Source organism: Hemitrygon akajei, chromosome 3 (genome assembly GCF_048418815.1).
Source record: "Hemitrygon akajei chromosome 3, sHemAka1.3, whole genome shotgun sequence".
Lineage (NCBI taxonomy): Eukaryota > Metazoa > Chordata > Chondrichthyes > Myliobatiformes > Dasyatidae > Hemitrygon > Hemitrygon akajei.
The window spans coordinates 46,963,391-46,985,318 of record NC_133126.1 but is presented as its reverse complement, the minus strand read 5'-3'; the positions used below and the strand labels follow the sequence as shown (position 1 = coordinate 46,985,318).

The 21,928-nt window shown below is 40.8% G+C and overlaps 1 protein-coding gene across 3 annotated transcripts in view; it reads right to left on the bottom strand.

Moving 5' to 3' along the window:
• inf2 (inverted formin 2) overlaps window positions 1-21,928 on the bottom strand; it is a 91,033-nt gene that overhangs the window by 56,866 nt on the left and 12,239 nt on the right. For 2 of the 3 annotated variants that reach the window (XM_073039777.1, XM_073039780.1), the window contains exon 1: window positions 6,660-6,827. The exons of the other annotated variant lie outside the window; for it this stretch is intronic. The gene's annotated coding sequence lies outside the window, so the exon portion shown is untranslated. Of the gene's footprint in view, window positions 1-6,659; window positions 6,828-21,928 lie in introns of those variants that run through there. 3 annotated transcript variants of the gene reach the window in all.

Sequence of the window (21,928 nt, the reverse complement as noted above, 5' to 3'; positions counted from 1 at the left end):
TTAATTTAAGGAGATTTGAACTCATCAATTCTGTAATGCTGGTAAGACACCAGACCAGATTGTTTAGAGCCTTAGGGTTATCTCGTGTGATACACAAGTACAGTGTGTGTTGTCTGCCTAGCTGTGGTAAGTCATTGTGTTTTGAAATACTCTGAATGAGAACAACAATGCACCAAGACTTGATCCTTGCAGCACACCAAACACAATATCATATTGGTGGTTTATGAGAATGCTGTGATCTACTGTATCAAATGCTGTGCTCAACTCTAAGAGAACAACAATTGACATGAAGTCTTTCTCAGGTTCAAAGTACTTAAAGCTCTCTTCCCTGGTTGAGGGGCGAGTCAGTCTTTTCTTTTCCTAATGGATCATTACATTCCCTCAATGCCCGAATGGGTGATACACTCTCCTGCTTTATTTGTTGATCCTGTGGACTGTGGGTTATTTCCCAAGGAACTCTGCTGGAGGACTCCTGACACCAGATTTGCTCCTACCTGTGGCTCAACTGCCCAGATGTTAACAATAACCTGTTTTTTTATCTCTCTGCACACATCTAATCTCAACTTCTGTCTGCTTCTAGTACTTTGTCTGTTTTTCTTGTTGTCAAGAAACCATCAGAAGCATTGAGCTCTGCATGGCCTTGTTGCATTCTTTGTCTTCTCCCATTAGGCAACTATCAAGGCCAAAGTGTGAATGGATTAAATTATATCCACTGAGCTATATTACCATGCAGATGCTAACTTTGTTCATGCTACATTCCTCTGCTGATCATTTTGGTGAATTGTCATTTATTAGTCTCACTTTTGAAACTAAATGGATCTCCACTGAGACAATTCATTAGGTTGATTCCTGGGATGTCAGATGTATTCCTTGAAGAATGGGAATGGATTGAGCCCGTATTCTTTGGTGTACATAAAATGAGATTGTCTTACTGAAAGATGCAATATTCTAAGTTTTACAGGGATAATGCATCCCTGTAAGTTTGATAAGTCACCGGGACTGGACGAGATGTACCCCAGGCTACTGTGGGAGGCAAGGGAGGAGATTGCTGAGCCTCTGGCTCAATGGGGATGGGAGAGGTTCCGGAGGATTGGAGGGTTGTGGATGTTGTTCAATTATTCATGAAAGGGAGTAGGAAATTATACATTCCTATAGCCCAGAAAATTATAGACCAGTGAGTCTTACTTCAGTGGTTGCTAAGTTGATGGAGAAGATCCTGCGAGGCAGGATTTATGAACATTTGGAGAGGCATAATATGATTAGGAATAGTCAGCATGGCTTTGTGAAAGGCAGGTTGTGCCCTATAAGCCTGATTGAATTTTTTTGAAATGTAACTAAACATATGGATGAAGGTAGAGCAGTAGATGTAGTGTATATGGATTTCAGCAAGGCATTTGACAAGATACCCCATGCAAGGCTTATTGAGAAAGTAAGGAGGCATGGGATCCAAGGGGACACTGCTTTGTGGATCCAGAACTGGCTTGCCCACAGAAGGCACAGAGTGGTTGTAGACAGGTCATATGCTGCATGGAGGTTGGTCACCAGTGGTGTGCCTCAGGGATCTGTTCTGGGACCCTTGCTCTTTGTGATTTTTATCAATGACTTGGATGAGGAAGTGGAGGGATGGGTTAGCAAGTCTGCTGATGACACAAAGGTTGGAGGTGTTGTGGATAGTGTGGAAGGCTGTCAGAGGTTGCAGCAGGTCAATGATGGGATGCAAAACTGGGCTGAGAAGTGGCAGACGGAGTTCAATCCAGATAAGTGTGAGGTGGTTCATTTTGGTAGGTCAACTATGATGGCAGAATATAGTATTAATAGATAGATAGATAGATAGATACTTTATTCATCCCCATGGGGAAATTCAACATTTTTTTCCAATGTCCCATACTCTTGTTGTAGCAAAAACTCATTACATACAATACTTAACTCAGTAATAATATGATATGCATCTAAATCACTAACTCAAAAAGCATTAATAATAGCTTTAAAAAAGTTCTTAAGTCCTGGCAGTTGAATTGTAAAGCCTAATGGCATTGGGGAGTATTGACCTCTTCATCCTGTCTGAGGAGCATTGCATCGACAGTAACCTGTCGCTGAAACTGCTTCTCTGTCTCTGGATGGTGCTATGTAGAGGATGTTCAGGGTTTTCCATAATTGACCGTAGCCTACTCAGCGCCCTTCGCTCAGCTACCGATGTTAAACTCTCCAGTACTTTGCCCACGACAGAGCCCGCCTTCCTTACCAGCTTATTAAGACGTGAGGCGTCCTTCTTCTTAATGCTTCCTCCCCAACACGCCACCACAAAGAAGAGGGCGCTCTCAACAACTGACCTATAGAACATCTTCAGCATCTCACTGCAGACATTGAATGACGCCAACCTTCTAAGGAAGTACAGTCGACTCTGTGCCTTCCTGCACAAGGCATCTGTGTTGGCAGTCCAGTCTAGCTTCTCGTCTAACTGTACTCCCAGATACTTGTAGGTCTTAACCTGCTCCACACATTCTCCATTAATGATCACTGGCTCCATATGAGGCCTAGATCTCCTAAAGTCCACCACCATCTCCTTGGTCTTGGTGACATTGAGACGCAGGTAGTTTGAGTTGCACCATATCACAAAGTCCTGTATCAGTTTCCTATACTCCTCCTCCTGTCCATTCGTGACACACCCCACTATGGCCGTGTCATCAGCGAACTTCTGCACATGGCAGGACTCCGAGTTATATTGGAAGTCTGATGTGTACAGGGTGAACAGGACCGGAGAGAGTACGGTTCCCTGTGGCGCTCCTGTGCTGCTGACCACCGTGTCAGACCTACAGTCTCCCAACCGCAATGGTAAGACTCTTGGCAGTGTGGAGGATCAGAGGGATCTTGGGCTCCGAGTCCATAGGACACTCAAAGCTACTGTGCAGGTTGACTCTGCGGTTAAGAAAGCATACGGTGCATTGAATTTCATTAATCGTGGGATTGAGTTTAAGTGCCAAGAGGTAATGTTGCAGCTATATAGGACCCTGGTCAGACTCCACCTGGAGTACTGTGCTCAGTTCTGGTTGCCTCACTAAAGGAAGGATGTGGAAATCATGGAAAGGGTGCAGAGGAAATTTACAAGGATGTTGCCTGGATTGGGGAGCATGCCTTATGAGAATAGGTTGAGTGAACTCGGCCTTTTCTCCTTGGAGCGACAGAGGACAGAGCATGAGAGGTGACCTGATAGAGGTGTATAAGATGATGAGAAGTGTTGTTCGTGTGGATAGTCAGAGGCTTTTTCCCAGGGCTGAAGTGGCTAGCATGACAGGGCATAGTTTGAAGGTGCTGGGGAGTAGGTACAGAGGAGATGTCAGGGGTAAGTTTTTACTCAGTGAGTGGTGAGTGCATGGAATGGGCTGCCGGCGACGGTGGTGGAGGCGGATACGATAGGGTGTTTTAAGAGACTCCTGGATAGGCACGTGAAGCTCAGAAAAATAGAGGGCTATGGGTAACCCTAGATAATTGCTAAGTTAAGGACATGTTTGGCACAGCTTTGTGGGCCAAGGGGCCTGTTTTGTGCTGTAGGTTTTCTATGTTTCTATTTACCTGGTGGGGTATCTAGCATCAAGTATCACAGCCTCAAACTGATAGTTTAGCATTAGAACAGACTCAGGAATAATATTCATCTGAAAACTTATGAATCTTTAGAATTAATTTCCTATGAGTCTGTGAGGCTTAGTTGCTTGACTAAGTACCATAGAACCATAGAACATTACAGCACAGAAACAGGCCTTTCAGTCCTTCTTGGCTGTGCCAAACCATTTTTCTGCCTAGTCCCACTGACCTGCATCTGGACTATATCCCTCCATACCCCTCTTATCCATGTACCTGTCCAAGTTCTTCTTAAATGTTAAAAGTGAGCCCGCATTTACCACTTCATCTGGCAGGTCATTCCACACTCACACCACTCTCTGTGTGAAGAAGCCCCCTCTAATGTTCCCTTTAAACATCCCCCATCACCCTTAATCCATGTCTTCTGGTTTTTTTCTCCTCTAGCTTCAGGAAATGGAAAAAAATTTGTATATTAAGGAAGCCAAGGGATATAGGGTTTAAGGAAAGTGGCAATGCAGTAGCTGGTCAGTCATGATCTTATTAAACTGCAGATCCTTCTCTCATCTCTTAGTATCGTGAATATGCTTACAGATTCATTAATGTACAGAGATGAGAACTAGTTGGTTAGGTTTACACTAGAATTAATACAATAGTCTAAGTTTATTCATAAGATGGTTTAAAATAAAATAATCAGGTTTGATCTTGAATTTTATTTGAAATAGTGAAGATGTTTAATTTAATAAGATGAGAACTTTATGAAGTATCCTTTGGTCTGTTAAATGATTCTGCTATTTATTTGCTTGTCCATGTGACATGGATTCCTAAATTCATACCAGCTGCATGCAAACCTGTGATAGGACTGAGCAGATTTAGAAACGTGTATCCTCGTTCATCTTTAACTTATTGATGGAAGACTTGTATCAGTGAGTAGTGATGTTATCTGTGTATGTTTAATTATGTCCACATTATCCTCCTTTTACACAACCTTCCTTGTAATCCAGTATAAATCATTAACAAACCATTCTCCTCCCATTGCAACAGGTAAATATTTTATCTGAGCTATTTACCAGTAGACAAAAGGAACAGATAGGGACGTTAATGCACAAAAGCCCAATCTAATAATATAATGCATTTATTTGTAACATGCTTAACAAGTGATCTACAATAATGGGGAACTATTTCATTGGTGGCAGCTGCAATTTGCCTCAGGATTGAAGATGAGCTTTATCATTAAAGAACAATGGAACAATATTTGACAATCAAGTAAATAAAGCTAAATTGTATAATGTTAATTTGAAGTCTGAAGATTTTTTTTCTCCATTTATCATCATATTAAATGCTAACAGCCTATGCAGACACTCTAGTCACGTTGATACTGTCTTTCTCTGCTTGGGACCAGGCAGCATTAATGCAACATAAAGGGTCATTGGTTTGGACTGGTATGCATTCATAGTGCATTTTGGGTTTTTTTGGGAGTTTTCTATCCCAATGAGTCATTGATCACATTCTTTAATGTCAAACTTATTTTTAACTCAAGGAGCCAAAGGATGTGGGAATCACACAGAAATATAGAAATCGGAGGTCAAGGCTGAATGAAGACTGTGATCCAAAGCAGCAAGGAGATCAGAGCAAGACTTGGGATGCAATCAGAGAAGCTGGATCAAGGGAAGGGTTCATATGGAGAGGAGAGATTGGAGACAGTTTGGAGCACTGATGATAGGATGGAAAAGCAGTTAAATTATCTCCAGCTGGTAAGGAGAAAGGCCACAGTCCTTGAGTTCAGTGACGCCACCCTCAACAGCCATAAATTTCTGACATTTGGGAAATCTTGCCTAGCCAGTGTTAAATCTACCTTTTACTTAGTGAGCACTCAAACGTTGGTGATATTCAAGCCTGAGACTAGTAGTTTTCTGGACACTATGAATCAGAAGAATATTTATTGGGTCATAATCTCATACAATGGTGAAGCAGGTTGAGCTCTTTATGGTCTAGTCCTGCTTGCTAGTCCACGTGCTCTTGCAGCTTTCTGTTCTTAAGATGACTATTTTTAGAGTTATTGTCAGATATGGACTCAGAAGACCATTGTGTGCCGAGGAACAGAGATCCATGGAAGCACTCAGAAAGCTGTCACTTTTCCACTGAAGGTAGCAAAAACATGAGGCAACAAAGTCACCAGGTTAGATGGATTGAAGAAAAAAAAGGGCAGTGAATTCAGAGAAGGGTGAACTTGGTGAATTGAGACGGAGGTGGAAATCACTGGGGCTGAGAAATTGTAGAGGCTGGGAGAGCAAAGCCAGGAAAATACAGTTTTGTGCAAACAGTCTCAGGTAGGTAGGTGTGTGTGTGTGTGTGTGTGTGTGTGTGTGTGTGTGTGTGTGTGTGTGTGTGTGTGTGTGTGTGTGTGTGTGTGTGTGTGTGTGTGTGTGTGTGTGTGTGTGTGTGTGTGTGTGTGTGTGTGTGTGTGTGTGTGTGTGTGTGTGTGTGTGTGTGTGTGTGTAGGTAGGTGTGTGTGTAAATAAATAAGACTTTTTCAGAGTACAAACTATATATAGATTAAAATAGGAAGGTGTTTGGAAAGCAGAAATAAAAGTACCTAGTTTTGTTTTAGCTCATTGCTTTTAAGTGTTATTTGTGCAACAAAAGACATAACACACAGTAATGTGCAAATGTCGGGCACTCTAGCTATATATAATGTGGCTAAGATGTTTGCAGAGTATTGTTTCTTGTTGAGAAATTTAAGAGGTATGTGATTTTTATAGGCCATCAAACAATATCCATTTTCTGGAATTAACTCAGCCCTGATAATTCTGCTATGATTCTGACATACAGCAATCTAAGTAAGGAGTACATCAATTAATTCATAGTAATTTAAATCCTTAATATTAGGGCCCAAACCATGAAATAAAAACATATTTTCATTACATTAAAGTTCTCTGAATCTTTAAGGTTTTGAATAGAGAGAGGAATTACTCTAACATGCATCATCACAAGCTACACAGTTAATTGAATCCTCATGACTGGAAAGTTTCTCATTCTAGAAAGTTATTTCAAAACCATTCAAAAACCAGAACAAAACAACTTACCCAAGAGCTGCACGTTCTCTCTGGAAAAGGATTGAAATGATCTTCTCTTAAAATATCAATAAATTCCCTGTTATGTCAGCAAAGTTTTAAAAGCAGCTTGAAATTCATCATGGAGATGGTGCTGCCTTACAAACATTAGTACGAAACCACTGTGAGTGAGGTACCGGGAACCCTTGCACTGTGCCTCTGCAGTAGATTTCAGAGATTGAATTGCTAATCACAGCAGAACAGTTGCCAGCATTAATGACTAATTCTTTTCTGCAATGAGGGCATTTTAGCCAAACAAAAAAACCCATAAGTGCTTCTATTATTCATGTGACTGTTCTTTCAGAAACCCATTTGATATGCAGCAAAGTCACATGAAAATATTTAAATCATACAAAAAAAGTAGAAACCATTTTGCAGTGAAATAATCCACAGCCAGTGTGAGGGCAAATTTTTCAACTTTGTCACATATACTCACTTTTTAAAAATTTTATTACACTTTTCTAAAATGATGCATTTTCCAATTTAATATTTTGCTTCAAAATCTCAGGCAAAGATTTTCAGACATACGATTCAATATGCTTTTACCTGATGAAAGGTCTGGTGACTACATGAAAATCAACATCTTATTTTGGAGGAAATTCAGTTATTAAATTTTGTGGTGAAATGATTTTAAGGAGTTATTTCTCCATACTTGTGTGTGTATCTGGTAGGTGTTGGTGTAAGTGAGTGTTTTATTTTTATAGAACTTTTATAGAACAGTCACTTGCACTGAAGCAAGTCAGTCAAAACATCAAATTGGATCTATTTCTAATTACGAGAGAGTTAGGCAGACTCTGCGGCAGCAGGACACAAGTAGACAACTGTTTAAAAACACAAAAGCTTTCTTTCTTAGTAGGGTCAACAAAAGAGACAAGATTAATTACTGGAGACATATCATTAGCAGGAAACATGGAATGTTTAACACATTCTGCTTGCCAAATGCTAATAACCACCATTTTCAAGTTTGTTTGTCATTCCCTGTACACAAGGGTAAAGGAGAATGAAATTATTGTACTTCAGATCTGCCACAGCAAAAAAACACAGTAAGATAAAGAATACAATGACAATAAGAAATACAATAAATGCAAATACAAAACCAGGCAACTGTTTTATGGGAATGTATTTTTCTTATTTGATTGTTAATGCTATTTGTATGTTGTTGGTGATAAAGTACCTGAGCTATTTAAGTTGCCTACTCCCATCGCCCTGCACCGCATAGCCCTCCATACTCCTACTGTCCATGTACCTATCCAAACTTCTTTTAAACATTGAAATTGAGCTTGCATGGACCACTTGCACTGGCAACTCTTTCCACACTTTCAAAGACCCTCTGAGTGAAGAAGTTTCCCCTCATTTCCCCTTAAACCTTTCACCCTTCACCCTTAATTGCAGTCCCATAGGAACTCAGTGGTAAAAACTTGCTTGCATTTACCATGTTTACACCCCTCATCATTTTATATACCTCCATCAAATCTCCTGTCAATCGTCTATGCTTCAAGCAATAAAGTCCTAACCTATTCAATCTTTCCTTATAACACAGGTCCTCCAGTCCCAGCAATTTTCTCTCTATTCTTTTCACCTGATTTACATCTTTCCTGTAGGTAGGTGATCAAAACTGCACATGATACTCCAAATTAGGCCTTACCTACGTCTTATGCAACTTCAACATAACATACCAAATCCTGTATTCAGTAATTTGATTTTTGAAGGCCAAAATGTCAAAAGCTTTCTTGAAGGCCCTTTTGACCTGTGATTCCATTTTCAATGAATTATGGGCCTGTACTCGCAGATCCCTTTGTTCTGCAGCATTCCTCAGTGCCCAAGTCTTCACTGTGGAAGATCTACCCTATCTGGTCCTACCAAAATGCAAATCCTCACACTTGCCTGCATTAAATTCCATCTGACATTTTTCAGTCCATATTTCCAGCTGGTCCAGATCAAGATAGTCTTCCTCACTGTTCACTACACCCCCAAACTTGGTGCCATCTGCAAACCTGCTGATCAAGTTATCCACATAATCATCCAGATCATTGACATAGGTGACAAAGAACAATAGATCCAGCACTGATCCCTACAGCACTGCACTAGTCACAGGCCTCCAGTCAGAGAGGCAACCATCTACTACCACTCTCTGGCTTCTCCCACTAAGCCTATGTCTAATACAACTTACTACCTCACTTTGAATGCTGAGTGACTGAACCTTCTTGACCAACCTCCCATGCGGGACCTTGTAAAATGCCTTGCTAAAGTCCATGTTGACAACATCCACTGCCTTGGCAACTTCCTCAAAAAACTCTAAAGTTGATTAGAGTTACAAGATGGCCAGTAAGGATCTTAAGAAAAGACTTGGGAGAGCTATTAGTGAAGATGAGAAAGCCTTGGTGAATAGGATTAAGGAAAAACCCAAGGGATTTTACATGTACATGAAGAACAGAAGGATAACTATAGTGAGGGTAGGACTGATCGGGGGTGAAAGAGGAAATAAGTGCCTGGAGTCAGAGGAGATATGGGAGGTCCTTAATGAATACTTAGCTTCTGCATTCACCCGTGAGAGGGACATTGACAAATGCGAGGACAGTGCAAAGCAGGCTGATAAACTGGAGCATGTCAACGATACGAAAGAGGATGTGCTGGAACTTTTGAAAACATGAGGATAGGTAAGTTCCTCCAGCATTGTGTTGCTTTGGATTTTCAGCATCTGCGGACTTCCTCGTGTTTAGGATAGGTAGATCCCCGGGGCAGACAGGATATAACCTAGGTTACTATGGGAGATGATGGAAGAAATTGCTGTGGCTTTGATAATTTTTGCAACCTCACTGGCCAGTAGTACCAGAGGATTGGAGGATGATAAATGTTACTCCTTTGTTCAGAAAAGGTAATAGGAATAATCCTGCAAATTATAGACAGTGAGTATTAGAGTCATAGAAAAGTACAGCATTGAAATAGGTCCTTCAGCCCATCTAGTCAGTGCCAAACCATCTAAACTACCTAAGCTTCCAGACCAGACTGCCATGTGGGACCTTGACAAAGAATTCCATACCGCTGCTCTACCCTCATCTTCCCTTTTGGTTACCTCTTCAAAAAAACCCAAAGATTCACCAAACATGCACAAAGCTATGCTGACTCCTAATTAGAGTCTTCCTATACGAATATTGGCAGATCCTGTTCCTCAGAATTCCCTCTGGTATCTTATGTACCACTGATGTCAGGCTGGCCTGTCTGTAGTTCCCTGGTTTGTCTTTGCTACACATCTTTTATAACATAATGATGGTAATCACTTTCTAATCTCTGGGAATGTCTGGCTAATAATGAAGGGAATGTTTCCACAAGGGAGGGCCCTACTGATGCACCATCAATAACTCACTCTGAGACGTAAGAAGCGAGATATCGGCTTTTATTGACTGGAAGAATGAACAACACTACATCCTGGAGAATGAGGCCGGGCTCAGGCCTCAATCACCTTTATACAGGGGTCTATGGGAGGAGCCACAGGAGCAGTCAGCAGGGGTCTGTGGGAGGAGCCACAGGAGCAGTCCAGACAGGTATATGTAGTTCACCACACCTACATCTTCCCTCTAGCCTCCCAGAAAGTCCGAGAGTGTACTCTGTCGGGCCCTGGGGATTTATCCATTGCCATAAGGCAGCAGTTACCTCCTCCTTGGCAAAATGAATGTTTTCCAAAACATCTCCACCTTTTTCCCTTATTTCTTGAGCAACCATGACTTACTCCTCAGTAAAAATGGAGGAGAAATATTAATTAAAAATCTCACCCACCTCTTGCTGCCTGAGACAAAGGGACCTAGGGTAGGGACCGTTTTCTCCCTAACCACCTTTTTACTCTAATATGTCTATAGAACCTCTTATGATTTTCCTGAATCTCAACTGCCAGATTTATCTCACCTCTCTTTTCCTCCTGATTTCCCTCTTGAAAATATTCTTGATGTGTTTTTTCATAGTCATCAAAGGATTAATTCCACTCTGGACTTTAAACCCAATGTACAGTATGCTTCCTTTATCTTGACCAGAGCCTCAATATTTCTCATTATCAATGTTCCCTAAACTTGCATCCTAATAGGAATACGCTGACCTGCGTCTCTTGATATCACACTCTTAAATTCCTCCTTTTCCTTCAAACAATCTCTCCCAATTGACCTCTTCCTGATCCTGCCTAATTCTCTTAATTCAGCTTAGAACCCTAACCTGCAGACCTGTCCTAACCTTCTCCATCACTATCTTAAAACTATTAGAATTATGGTCATGAGTTGCCACCTCGGTTATTTGGCCTGCATTGTTCCCTAAGACGAGGTGTGGTGTTATGTCCCTCTGTATATTGCCTCAGGAAACTTTCCTGGACACATTTCACAAATTCCAACCTGTCCAGGGCCTTCACACTCTTGGGAAAATTGCAAACTCCCATCTATACAGCACTATTTTTCTTGCAACTGTGAGTAATTTCCCTACACAATAGTCAGTTGCCGCTGACTATCGGTAGGAATCTATTGTTCAGTCTCAGTAGAGTGACCCTCACCTTCTCACCTTGATCCTAACTACAACCTATATGCTCTCACTGGTACCATCCTTCATCTCCAAGCATTTCTGTATGTCCTCCCTTATCACAAAGACAACACCACCTCCTCACTTAACTGTACCTTCATCACACTTTTAGCATCTGTATCCTAAAACATTGAGCTGCCAGCCCTGTCCTTTCCTTAGCAATATATCTGTTATGGATAAAACATCCCTGTCCCCAGAGCCAATCCACACACTGACTTCATCTGCTTTACCTGTTAACCCTTGTGCATTGAAATACATTCAGCTTATAGGACAAGAAACTACTCCAAGATATTTAGCAAGCACTTCAGAATCTACTGCATGTTGCTCATGAAAACAAGTGTTTGGATGGTCCTTGAGTGTATAATCTGATTTTGCAATGGGCAGGATTTTCTTGGGCCAGTACGACTCCTAAACTAGCCGAAAGGAGGTACACATATTGCAATGAATCTTCTACTTTCATCCTTATTGTCCTTTTTCACTGACCTCTGTTCATTAAATACATAAATTACTGATCAGTAAAGCAGAATTATCCCCTCAACCACGTGGTCATGGCAACTGTTACTATCCTCTGAGGCTGAATGCCCATGGTCCAGTGAGAAAGTATCTCGTTTACATGTTGCAGCCATTTATTGCCATGTTTCACCACAGGAGAAGGGTTTATTTAAAAAACATTCCTACTTTTTCTGGGGTGGAGTTGCCAATGGACTTCTATCAATGCTAGGGTGAGAGGATAGTGCACATCCTGAAGAAATTCAGCTCTTCTTATTGAGGTGCGACTCAGGAGTTAATAAGTGAGTCATAGCTCTCAGCTGAAGTCTCCCTCTAATGCAGGTTGTATTCTTTTATGCTAGTTGCAAGTACACTTTAATACCTCTTCTTGTCATTCACGTCACATCAAGAGAATTATAGATAGTATTTTTCTTTTAACATGAACATTGAAAGCGGTGCTCAATTGAGTACCTGTTCCTCACATTTTTAAAAATATCTAGCCACCCATAAACCATGTACTTTTAAAATATCTCTTTGTTCTCTAACCTGAGGAAGGAAATAATTTCCTTTGCCAAATGGGGACGTTTTCTCTCTTGTTTCAAATAAAAAGTTGTTGTGGTAATAAAACATGATTAGAAAGACAAATCTTTCCTTTCTGTTGAAAGGTGCATATGTGCCAGGTTTTAAGTGAATTTAAGAAGAATTTCTAAATCTAGAGTTAAAATCGTGGGTGATGAATGGTGGCTGTGAAATCATGGTAATGTGTATCATAACATGTACTAACCAAACCTAATCAGTTCTCAGTTCTGTGTTGAATTCTTTCTGTGAAGCAATGCATTCTTTATCCAGAATTTGCAGTCTAGACAGTACTCACGCTGAAGGCATAGGTGGAACACAGGCATAACCATTAACCCCTTATGTGCCTGATTTATACTTGGGAATTTTCAAACCATTAAGAAAAATATCTAATCCTTATGAAATTTGAGCATGACTCAAAAATGCTGATGTAAAGCCATGTTGTAGTATATGTAAACAGTTTAAACTCACGATGTAATGCACTGTTTAACTGTGTACTGTTCTGTTCATTCTCAAGAAATCCAATGTACCTTTTAGAGAACCCCGTGTTTACTATGTACTTTTGTATTTAAGAACTCACAGGATAATATATTCCACATTGGCAATGCGAAAGAATTGAAATGTATTGAAATTGCCTGATGCGGTGGAGGCAAAGAAAGCTGCATATTTGTGGCAAGGTGAGTCACAGTCATTTCATTGCGGAAGCATGTGTCATGTGGAGTTGCTTCCACGTTCATGATGAGGAACTCATATATGCCTTGCTTGGGCGTATTCTGGAGTTATGGTATATAGCAAATACTAATTTCAACAGCAGCCAGTCTTCAGACCTGAACGTGGATTGTAGATTGAATTTAAAATGCAGCTGTGAAGAGTGGTCTTCGTGGAGCTGCATTTTGTGGTTGGTTGAAAACAAAGAAACACTCCATTTGACTGCAGATGCCTGCATATGTATGAATGTGGTCCAGAGTCAGTTGGACTTAACATTCATTTTTGGGTGTCCGGAGTGTGGGTGTGAAGATGGAGGTGTTTGAAAATTGTATGTAATTTAAAGGAAGCATTGTGGATTCATTGTAACTATAGAATTGTCTTGCTGTTATCTTTGATCTTTAGCATAGAAAAATGTCATATAACATTGGGTCAGGCAGGACTCTTCTTCCAAGAGTGACTCGAATATGATGTCTGCTGCTTATTTTGCTGAATAAAGACTTCTATACCTACTAGCTTCAGTGTCTCTCTGACACAGTTTGTTCACAGTCACAACAGGGCTGTGCTCTACATGAGATTATAGAGAATTACATTTGGGCCACTTTCTTAGGAAAACCTGTACACCTGTATACCTGCTCATTACTGCAAATATCCAATCAACCAGTTATGAGGCAGCGACTGAATGCATAAAGGTATGCAAAAGTGGTCAAGGTGTTCATTTGTTGTTTAGACCAAACATCAGAATGGGAAAGAAATATAGTCTAAGTGATTTTGACTGTGGAATGATTGTTGGTGCCAGACAAAGTGGTTTAAGTATCTTAAAAGTTGCTGATCTCCTGGGATCTTAGAAACATAGAAAACCTACAGCACAATATAGGCCCTACAGCCCACAAAGTTGTGCCGAACATGTCTCTATCTTAGAAATTACTGGGTTTACCCATAGCCCTCTATTTTACTAAGCTCCATGTACCTATCTAAAAGCGTCTTAAAAGACCCTATTGTATCCGCCTCCACCACCGTTGCTGGCAGCCCATTCCACGCACTCACCACTCTCTGAGTAAAAAACTTACCCCTGACATCTCCTCTGTACCTACCTCCCAGCACCTTAAAACTGTGTCCTCTTGTGGCAACCATTTCAGCCCTGGGAAAAAGCCTCTGACTATCCACACAATCAATGCCTCTCACCATCTTGTACACCTCTATCAGGTCACCTCTCATCCTTCTTCGCTCCGAGGAGAAAAGGCCGAGTTCACTCAACCTATTCTCATAAGGCATGCTCCTCAACCCAGGCAACATCCATATAAATCTCCTCTGCACTCTGTCTATAGTATCCACATCCTTCCTGTAGTGAGGCGACCAGAACTGAGCACAGTACTCCAAGTGAGGTTTGAACAGGGTCCTTTATAGCTGCAACATTACCTCTCGGCTCCTAATTTCAATTCCACAATTGATGAAGGCCAATGCACTGTACGCCTTCTTAACCACAGAGTCAACCTGTGCAGCTGCTTTGACCATCCTATGGACTTGGACCCCAAGATCCCTTTGATCCTCCACACTGCCAAGAGTCTTACCATTAATACTATATTTTGCCATCATATTTGAACAGTACATCTGTACATCTTCATGTACAATCTCTAGAGTTTACAGAGAATGTTGTAAAAAAAAAAGACAAAAACACATCCAGTGAACAGCAGTTCTATGGGCAAAAATGCCTTATTGATGAGAAAGATCAGATGAGAATGGCCAGACTGGGTCAGGCTGACAGGAAGGTGACAGTCATTCAAATAACCCTATGTTACAGCATTGGTGTTCAGAAGAGCATCTCTGAACATACAACTTGCATAACTTTGAAGTGAATAGGCTACTGCAGCAGAAGAGGACTCCAGGTCCCACTCCTGTACCTAATAAAGTGTCCACTGTGTGTACTGAATTTTCCATGTTAGAAGTTGGAATGCTTGAGCAATTGCTCTCCCTTCTAGAGGAGAAGTGAAGGGGTTAAAGATTTTCGGTGTGCTGGTGAAGGAACGTTGTTGCCATTATTTCATACCAGTGGAATCCTTGCATTGATATCGAGCTATAATGAATGTTCAGGGTGATTCTGATGAGTGATCATGCACAGAGTTGTTTTTCCCTAAATAAAAAACTTTTAAAAAATAATCAGTATCTTTGCAGTTGTACTCTTAGAGATTAGTAAAATTCATTCTACCGAAACGATGACAGGTTGAAGACCTTTGGGAAGTTAAAAGTTGAGTTCTTACTGTAAAATATTCTGCTTCCAATGTGCTTTGGTAGTCATAGCAGTCAAGTGATTGATCCAGTTCCATTCAAACAGGATTTTTATAGCGGGAGAGTACACAATGCCAGTTCTATTGAATGCCAATGGCAAGCTGTTAAGCTTCCCCTTGTTGATGTTAGCATTTTTGTGGCACTGTGGAAGCTTGACATCTCATTGCAGATCACTTAAAGATTTATAAATGCAAGGCTTCTGCCTGCTGTTTTCAGACCCAATTGAGCAGCGTAGCAGCGCAGCACTTAGTTACAGCCCTACTGAGTTGTGTTCGATCCTGATCTCCGGTGCTGTCTGTGCGGAGTTTGCACATTCTCCCTCTGACCACCTGACTGCAATGCTCTTCAGCAACATCCCAAAAGTGTTCTGGTTGGAGAGTTAATTGGTTGCTGTAAATTACGTCCAGTGCGGGTGAATCTGGGTAGCGGAATTTAATGGGCAAACGAGAGAAAATGGTAACAGAGACAAAACAAGTGGGGGGGAAAGGGATTTGTGGGATTGTTGTGAGAGCTGGCGTGGACTTGAAGGCTGAATGCTCTCCTTCTGTTTGCTAGAGAACATGTGCTTGGCTCACGGTTAACTGAGCGCACACAGACTAATTTGACAAGGTTGGCATTAAATGTGTATTGCACAACTGTATACGTTATCACCACGTCCTGCTTATTTAAGGCAAAGATGATACATTTGGAACACTGTCATTTAAACTTGCAAGTTGCATGCAGCATGCCATGAGGTTCCAATTTACACAAATGGGGTCCAATGGCTGATATTATAGGATATCTATTATCTTTGTAGTACTGTAGTGTGAGTTCAATGTTCTTTAAAGTACAGAGTCCAGCTTTGAGATTGCTTGAAGAGACCTTGGAAATAGTCCAGAGGAGGCTTACAACACAACGTAGTTATTATCATTGGCCGAGAGAGATACTTTTATTCCACAAAACATGGTGTTCTAAGAGATTTGATAAGGATATTTAAAATTATGAATGCTGCATATGTGTGAATAGACTATTTAATTTTGAGATGTTAAGTAGAGGAGGAAAAGTGCCTAAAAATTACAGAAAGAATGGAAAGTTGAATATCTAGAAGGGTCTTATTTTTTGCAGATAGTAACGGAGCTTTGGAGCAAGAGCATATTCAGTGATAGTAGATTCCTAGTCCATGTTTTGGGGGAGGCTATCACTGTGCACAAAATAGCTGGGATCTTGGACCCTGTGCTTCATGTTGACTGTTTCTAATGGAATTATTTTTTTTATCCCTTAAGGAACTGGAGAGATATTTCTAGAATTCCATATTACTTGAAATAACTTTTTTTAAAAAAACTTTATTTACTCCCTTCTAGGAAGTTGTTTTCTGCAGGTCGTTGCACAGTATGAGGGCAAAGAATGCTGAATTGTATTATTTTTGTGTTGGACAGGCCAAATGGTCCAGCTGGTCTTTTTCACCTGTCACCATCCGTACGTTTTATAGTCTGTTGGCAAAACCCTTTCAGAACTCAGATGGAATAGCTTTACCAAGTTTTCATTATCTGTAAAGTAGAAATCAATGAGATTTAGCAGCAACAGTCCTATGGTCTTAAATGCTGTAGGATTAGCAATTTAAAGGATTAGTAGGGTATCAATGGTCATGAAAAGTAAATGCTAAGTGATTGTGTTTATATTTGTAAAGATTTTCACTGTTTTCTGTTTACAAAAAAGCGTGGAGTCTATCACTGGTATAAATATAACATGCTGAACAAATGGTACTGCCTAAGGAACTCTTACCCCACTGCCTCTATGTTAAACACATCTGCTTGACAAATAATAGAAATGCATAAAGATCATTCTGTCTGAATTCTCAATGTAGTTTTCATGTTAGTTGAACCCATATGCAATCCAGTACAGTTTAAGTGTCAGTATAACTGTCATTTTTTATTAGTAGAAATCATAAAGTGATGATGAACTTATTTAAGAGGCATTCAGGCATAAAGGCTGCCTCAATAATGCTGTAGAGAGATTCTGCTATGCAGCTATGAAATGCTACACAAAACCACTTGGGTGAACCAGTCTATCACAAATTATCAACTAAAAATGTAAAACAGCCCCAGGAATTTTCCATAAAATAATTATAAACATAACTGTTTTTCTCTCAACTTCAAAGAAGGATTTTTTCTGGATTTGCTCCATTTAGGTCAAATGGTTTTTTGGCAAATTGGAAAGTTTATCTCAGAATCATCCTTTTGATTCAACTTCCTGGAAGTATGGGGAAGTGTAAAGCAATATTGCCCACATACTGTATGATGAGGCATGGTTTTGCTTGGGAAGTTTTGTAGTATTCTTGGGGGATTTTGTTGGATGTAGTGCATAAAAGCTGTCTCTGACTCAAATTGGAGAAGTCTGTCAAGGATGGATTTTGTGACTTCCTCAACAATAAGCTTTATATTTTAAAGGAATTTTTGGAGGTTAAAGGTTATGTGCTTTTTAAAAAATATATTTGTTCTGGTTATACAAGTAAATGTGTTCTACACTCAGTGTGACTCAGCATTGGTTCATCTATTTCTTGTCACGCTATTGAAATGAGGCAAGGTACTTCCTTTAATTCCAGGAGATTATTCTAATTACCAATGAGTTTTGGAGAGTTTGAAGTATAAACTGTATTTGTAAATGATGGTCCATAGTTATTATGAGCACGTGGCTACTGGAGATTCAAACGTATCAGCAGGGTCTGACAGAGGGGTTTAGAGAACAGCAGAAATCAGGAGCTACTTCATTCTCAGGTCTCCAATCACTCAGTTCTAAACTAATACTAAACTTAGATAAAGTTACCCAGATCACCATTAAGCACCAGAGACCATCCTATCTTGAAATTCCTAAACAGGATGGTAATATCCAACAATTAGTGACTCCAAAGTGTAGGTAGGGATCTTCAGATTTTTTGGAGGGGCGGGGGTGTCTGTAGGAAGTCTGTGGCAGGATCTAGGTGAGGGATTCTTGACTTTCTTATGTCATGGACACCTACCGTTAACTGTGGGGTCCTTGGACCCCAGGTGGAAGCCCCTGCTCTATGTAGACATTGATCTGTTTTGGTGCTGATGAACTCGGGTGTTTCTAGTTCCGGTATTCTATGAGTCCTCTGACTTGCAACTTGCAGATGGTGGAAAGGGATTGACATGTCAGGAGGTGAATCTTTTCCAAAGCATACCTTACCTTTAATCTGCTCTTGTAGCCGGAGTAGTCATGAGCCTGGCTTAATTGAGTTTCTGGTCTGTGGTGGCTGACTGGATGTTGATAGTGGAGGACTTGTGAATGAAAATCTCGCTGATTATCAAGGGTGCAAGATTAAACATTTTATGATGGAAATGGTGCAGGTATGGTCAGAGAAGTGGCAAATAGAGTTTAATCCTGGTTAGTATGAGGTGCAGCACTTTTGGATATCCAATATTAAAGGCAGAGTACATAGTTAACTGTAAGATCCTTAACAGCAGTGATGAACAGGTGGGCCACTGGGCCCAGGTTCCTGGCTTCCTGAAAGCAGCTGTATGGACTAATGAAGTGGTAAAGAAGATGTTTGGCATGCTTGACTTCATTTGCTGAAGCTTTGAGAACAAAAGCCAGAAGGTTATGTTATAGATTTATAAAACACTGTTTAGGCTTCACTTAAGGGGAATTGAATTGGATTCTGGTCACCTCATTATAGGAAGGATCGAGCATGAAATAGCACAGCAAAGGAGCAGGACTTTTAGACTACAATGTTGTGTCAAACCTATTAAGTTAGTAATCTAATGTTCAACTAACCTAATCCCTTCATTCTACACAATGTCCTTTTCAGGAAGAAGAAACCAAAGGTCCATGAACCAGTCCTCTTTCAGAAATTGGAGGTGGAGAGTGCTGGTAACTTTAAATTCCTTGGGGTTATCATAACGGAGAATCTGTCCTAGGACCAGCACATAAATGCCATCACAAAGAAGATACGACATCACCTCCACCGTCTTAGAAGTTTGCATAGATTCAGCATGTCATATAAGACATTTATAAACTTACATAGTTGCATAGTGGAGAGTATCCCAACTGGTATAGAAACACAAACTCCCATGAATGGAAAAGCCTCCAAAAAGTAGTGGAATACTACCCAGTTCATTAGAAGCAAAGCCCTCCCCTCCATTGAGCACATCTACAAGGAACGCTGCCACAAGAAAATAGTATCTATGATCAAGGATTCTCCCCATCCAGGCCAAGCTCTCTTCTCTCTGCTGCCATTGGAAAGGAGGTACAGGAGCTTTAGGTCCCACACCACCAGGTTCAGTGACAATTATTACCCTGTAACCATCAGGCTTTTGAACCAGCATCGATAAATTCATTCTCCCCAACTCTGAACTGATTCCACAATCTATTTCAAGGACTCTATAACTCATGTCATCAGTATTAATTAATAAATTAAGTATTTTTTAATCTATCTGCACTTTATTTTTCTTGTACATTGTCTGTAGACTTTGTGCATAATCTTTCATTGATTCTATTGCATTTCTAAGTCTTACTATAAATGCCTGCAAGAAAATGAATCTCAAGCTAGTATATAGTGACATATTCATACATCAATAATGAATTTACTTTGAAATTTATCTTTCTATTTCCAGCAGACACATTTGCCTACCTAGGAGCCTTGAACTCCTCTATCGTATTCACCTCTACATCCCTGTGCTGTTCAAAAAAACCACTTATCCTGCACACCCCAATAGAACTTGCCCTTCTCGCATTATATGCATGCCCTCCGGTATTAGATATTACAACCCTGGGACAAGATTCTGCCTGTCTATTCTGTTTATACGGTACCTCTCATAAAGTTATAAATGTCAGATCTCTGTCACTCTGGTTAAAGCAACCCAAGTTTGTCCAAAATCTCCTTATGGCACATACCCTCTAAACCATGCAACATCCTGGTAAACCCCTTCTGCACCCTCCTCAAAGCCTCAACATCCTTCCTATAACGGGGGGACCAGAACTGAATGCAATACTCCAGATGCAGCCTAACCAGAGTAGTGTTTGCAGCATAATTTTCTGACTTTTGAACTTAATTCTTCAACTAATAAAAACAAGCATGCTATATGCCTTCATTACCACCCTATTAACCCAGTTTCAGTGAGCGACGGACTTGGACCCCAAGATCTCTCTGCATATCAACACAGTTAAGGGCAATACCATTCAAATTGTACATTCTCTTTACATCTGGTCTCCCAAAGTGAAACTCTTCATTGCCCGGTTTAAACTCCATCTGCCACATCTCTGCCCATAGCTGCAACTGGTCCATATCCTGTTGTGTCCTTTGCCAGTTTTCTGCACTCTCTGCAACACCACCAATCTTTGTGTCATCTGAAAACTTCCTTATCCATCTAACTACATTTTCATCCAGGTCATTTATACACATCACTAACAGCAGAGGTCCCAGTGGAACACCACTAGTCACTGACCTCCAGCCAGAGTAAATTTGATTGACCAGTGACCTCTGTCTTCTATGGCAAGCCAGTTCTGAATCCAAACAGCCAATTCACCATGGATCCCATGCATCTTCTGGATGAGTCTTCCATGAGGAACCTTGTTAAAAGCCTTACTAAAATCTCTGTAGACCATATCCACAGCTCCATTAATCACCTTCATACCTCCTTTAAAAACTCAGTCAAGTTAGTGAGACACACTTGCCCTGCACAAAGCCATGCAGACTGTTCTTAATTGGGCCATGATTTTCCAAATGCTCAGAAGTCCTATCCTCAAGAATCCTCTCCAGTAACTTCCCCACCACTGACATGAGACTTGCAGGTCTATAGTTTCCAGGATTATCCCTGGTTCCCTTCTTGAATAAAGAAACAAATTAGCTATTCTGCAGTCCTCTGGGACCTCGCCTGCGGCTAGAGTGGACAAGGAGATATTGGTTAAGGCCCCAGTAGTCTCATCTCTTGACTCTCTCAAAACTTGGGACATATCCTATCAGACCTTGGGTACCTATGCAACTTAGTTTTCTTTAAGAGACCCAATGCTGCCTTCTTTATCTTGAAATGACTTAGCAAATGAGCACACCCCACACTGATTCTCTCTGTCCTCCATGTCCTTCTTGCTAAATGCTGATGCAAGCTACTCGTTTAGGACCACATCCTCTACCTTTAACACATGCTTCTTTGCCCATTCCCTACTTGTGCACTTGACCTTGATGTGTAAATAGAATGCCTTGGGATCCTCTTTAATTTTAAGCACAAGGAAATCTGCAGGTGCTGGAAATCCGAAGCAACACACACAAAATGCTGGAGGATCTCAACAGGTTTGGCTGCATCCATGGAAGTGAACCAGCAGTCAACATTTCGGGCTGAAGCCTTTCTTCAGGACTGAAAGGAAAGGTGGGAGATGCCAGAATAAAAAGTGGGGGGAGAGGAGGGCAGGTAGTTAGAAGGTGATAGGGGAAGTCAGCTGGGTGGGAAAGATAAAGGGCTGGAGAGGAATGAATCTGATAGGAGAGGAGAGTAAACCATAGGGGAAGCGATCGAGGAAGGGCACCAGAGGGAGGTGATGGGTAGGTGAGAAGAGGTGAGAGGCCAGAGTCTGGAATAGAAGAAGGGGGAGGGAGTTTTTTTTAGCAGAAGGAGAAACTCATATTCATAAGGTGTTGCTCC